Below are 3,791 nucleotides of genomic sequence, written 5' to 3'. Positions count from 1 at the left end.
TACGACGCGCGGTTATGACGCGCAATGCGTATCTAGGAAGGCCCTGTCATAAAGATAGACAACACGCACTTGCATGTCGTAACCTTACGACGCACGTGTTTATGACACGCAATGCGTATCAAGGAAGCTCCTGTCAAGAAAGGCCATGTCATAAATGAGGATGACACACCTTTTTGCGTATCGTAATTTTAAATGTTTAAAAAACATATTATTTATAGATTTACTAATTTTCAAATTAAATTTGCATTTAATGTCTCATAACAAAAAATAAAATACCATATACAGAAAATACAATCCATTGCATAAAATTTAATGTCATACAAATAATCGATCCATGGAAAGATAAAACAAATCAATAGAAGTTTTCTCCCTATACATGATTATCGCATACTAAATAACAAACTTTATTTCATATTCATACATATGATTACATTATTCATTACAAAAAACATATACCTACATCTTCGCCTAAAATGTTATTGCATGATGCAAGTTGGCCATTTCATTGATGGATCACCAAGAGGAAGACCAACAACTACTGTTAAGATTCACAAATATGATAATATTTAAGAAAACAGAAGGCCAAATTTGTAAATTGTAATTGAACCTTCTCTGTGGATTCAGCTTTGTTCTCGGCTCCTAAAGTTTCAATGGCGGCGCCTCTTGTTTGGCGCCATATACAAGCTTCATCTAGCGGCTCCACAAGCTCTGTATCTTGAGGGATTTCCACTTTCATCCAGGCTTCAATATAGCCCATACTTGTATAAAATATTAAAACAAGAAGCATGTAAGAGTTTTCAGCTTTTAGACACCTCCGATCCACTGTAAATTATATATACACCCAAAATAAATAAATAAATATAAAAACACAGTTCAGGATTCATGATGAAAATTTTTGTCCATCTATTATCTAAGAGAAAGAGTAATAGGAGTTAAAAGGGACCTTTTTTCAATATATGCAGATCTATCAGAGCAGTTAGCAGCTTCTGCTAATCTTCGAAATGGGCTTTTACTTTGGTCAACTTGAAAAGGCCAAAAAAGTGTAACACCGAGAATTTCAAAATAATTTTTCAAAAATTATAAAAACATTTCTCATTAACTTTTCATAAAAAACGTTAAGTTTAAATCCCAATTCACATTATACAAAATCCCAAGATCATATGTATATCAAAATCCCATGCGTGTGTACAGATCAAGCCGGCGCCTTCCCACGGTCATCGCTAGTACCTGAAACAACAACACTAACACTATAAGCACAAAGCTTAGTGAGTTCCCCAAAATACCACATAAACATATATTAGCCACTCGATGCTATAACTCTATGGGTCCGTGCACCCAAGCTCTGTGAACCCTCAGGTTCTAACTCTAGGAACCTTCCGGTTCCAACTCTATAAACATGCACAACATAAATCACATAGATATCATGCAGTACAACACATAGCATACACATAATATACATACTCTGACACATAACTCTGATTACCTACTCAAGGTAAAGTATAGTGAGAAGACTCACCTCGTATATCTCGATAACTCGCGAATCCGGGAAAACACTCGTGCTCGATCCTCCGAGCTATAATCCTCCTATAACATCATACATCTCTGATTAACACTTTTACCACTAAGGTTGACTACCCCTATCAAGTCAACTCTGGTCAACTTTGGTCAACGATCAACTTTGACCGGACTCGGCGAGTGCACTAGGGCAACTCGGCGAGTCTATACGTATTCACCAACTCTCTAGGATTCTCTTTTGACACGTCGAGTACTCCCCTGACTCGACGGGTTCCACCTGGCATGAATCGCGGGGCCACCACGACTCAACTCGCCGAGTCTCAAGAACAACTCGGCGAGTCCCAGCTCGACTCAGTCTAACTGTCCACCCTCTCTAACTCTCCCTGGCTCACTGAGTCGACCCTTAACTCGGCAAGACCACTCGCTGAGTGGTTAAGGACAATCTTCATGCTACTCGCCGAGTCTGTTCTTCAGACTCAGCAAGTCCATGCCATGCATCAACCCAAACTAGCTTCTGAGGTCAGATCCGCACCATCCACTCACAGATCTGGCCCTCCTAAACTTATTCATCACGCAAAGTTCATATCTTGGTTACCATACAACACTCACAAGGCTCTTTTTGGAGGAATGACTTCTAGAATGGCAACCCTAGCCTCCAACCCAAAAGGGAGGACATAAAGCATGACATTAGGGACTCTCTGGACCTGCTAAGGTCCAGATCTAGGCACCATATCCCCATGGGACCTCTCACACTTCCAATACAAAGCAAATAAGGCATGAAGAAACCCTAGATTTGACCATATCAACAAAATACGAAAATAAGCTCTGAAGGATACCTCAAGAAGCCTCCTCTGATGAAATGAAAGAAGATCCAAGCTCCCCAACTCTTCTAGCTTGCCCTTCCTCTTCCTTTCTTGCAAAAACACACAAATTTGGTGAACAATGGCCTCTTTCTCACTCACACGAATCCCCCAGCTGTTTTGGTGCTCTCAAGATCCAGGTAGCCACAATGAAGGGCCATAAGGTCCTTTAAATAGGGCTTAAGACCGGGAAATTAGGGTTTCATTAAACAGCGAGGACTCGCCGAGTCCATCCCTTGGACTCGTCGAGTCCGGGCGCGAACCCGCGTCCTGAACCGCGATCCTACTCGGCGAGTCTGAGCTCCAACTCGCCGAGTCCCCTCACAAAACATTAAAAACATAAGCATAAAAGATACCTGGAAATCCGGGCTGTTACAAAAAGCATGCTTCAAGTCTCTCAAAATCTGCATAAAAGATTAATAACTGATATGAATAATAGATATAGTATGGCGGACTTCCCAAATCAACAAAAAGACTGCTGTACTAATACTCTAATATGCATAAATTCAAAAATATATTTACAGATTCTCTTCTACTTACCCAATATGATAAATAAGTTAAAAAAAAAGCAGTGAACTGAAAATTAGTAGAAAAACCTAGCCTGAAAACGTGCAAGGCGTTCACGATTAATGCATTGAATGTTCATGCCTAATAGCTGTTAAGACATGACAAGTTATGTTAATAGCTATTAAGACATGACAAGTAATGAAAATTGTTGGTGAATGACTAAAGTGGGTCATAAATGGGTTACATTAAATTGGTAAATGACATCTAATAATGGGTTGGAATGTAGAGTCTCTAAGCAACAGAGTGTAAAGAAAATTAAAATATGATACTTTTGTGTTTTTAATATATTATGTGACAATAAATTAATAAATTATGACATGGTCCAAGATCTAAATACGACACTTAATGGAATGAATTAATTAATTAGACATTGCTTTTAAATAGAAAACATGCATGTAAATGATAAGGCAATACCTGAACTGTGTAAATAATAATACTCAAATACTAAAATTGCATCACACGATTCCTGCAACAAATCAAATCACACTCTGTAATGGAGTGAATTATTACATATAAAATATATTGAATTAAACCAGGGACTGATCCATACCATGCACCATAACACTGCTTCCATCACATCAGATAAACAAACCAATTTATTACTTTTAACAAATTTCTCAACTACCTAAGTTATATGGCATTTAAGTTTTTTTGATCTGAATGTTTGATATACATTTATTTAGAGTATAAATTGGAAGGACATGAATTCTTTTTTTTTTTTTTTTCCGTATTTATGAGTTTAGTTGGGGACACATTTGCTACATCCCCATTTGAAACCCGATCTCTGTTCATCAATAAACATGAATTACTGATTCAAAAATAATAAAATATATGATCATTGCATATAAG

The 3,791-nt window shown here is 37.7% G+C and overlaps 1 long non-coding RNA gene across 2 annotated transcripts; it reads right to left on the bottom strand.

Annotated features, from left to right (window-relative positions):
- Positions 1 to 391: 391 nt before the first annotated feature.
- On the bottom strand, positions 392 to 3,791 carry LOC145077755 (uncharacterized). 2 transcript variants are annotated; one of them, XR_013693378.1, is made up of 7 exons: positions 3,493 to 3,791; positions 3,357 to 3,408; positions 2,732 to 2,779; positions 2,352 to 2,424; positions 1,517 to 1,584; positions 944 to 1,227; positions 392 to 822 (listed from the first exon to the last, which is right to left on the bottom strand). It is a non-coding gene; the product is annotated as an uncharacterized LOC145077755 (long non-coding RNA). The 2 variants fall into 2 exon arrangements; XR_013693377.1 differs by having other exon boundaries at positions 3,357 to 3,791.

This window comes from Lactuca serriola, unplaced genomic scaffold (genome assembly GCF_051521515.1).
Source record: "Lactuca serriola cultivar US96UC23 unplaced genomic scaffold, Lser_US96UC23_V15 Lser_V15_Un014, whole genome shotgun sequence".
Taxonomy (NCBI): Eukaryota; Viridiplantae; Streptophyta; class Magnoliopsida; order Asterales; family Asteraceae; genus Lactuca; species Lactuca serriola.
The sequence above is the reverse complement of the archived record's forward strand: the minus strand, read 5'-3'. Positions and strand labels throughout refer to the sequence as shown.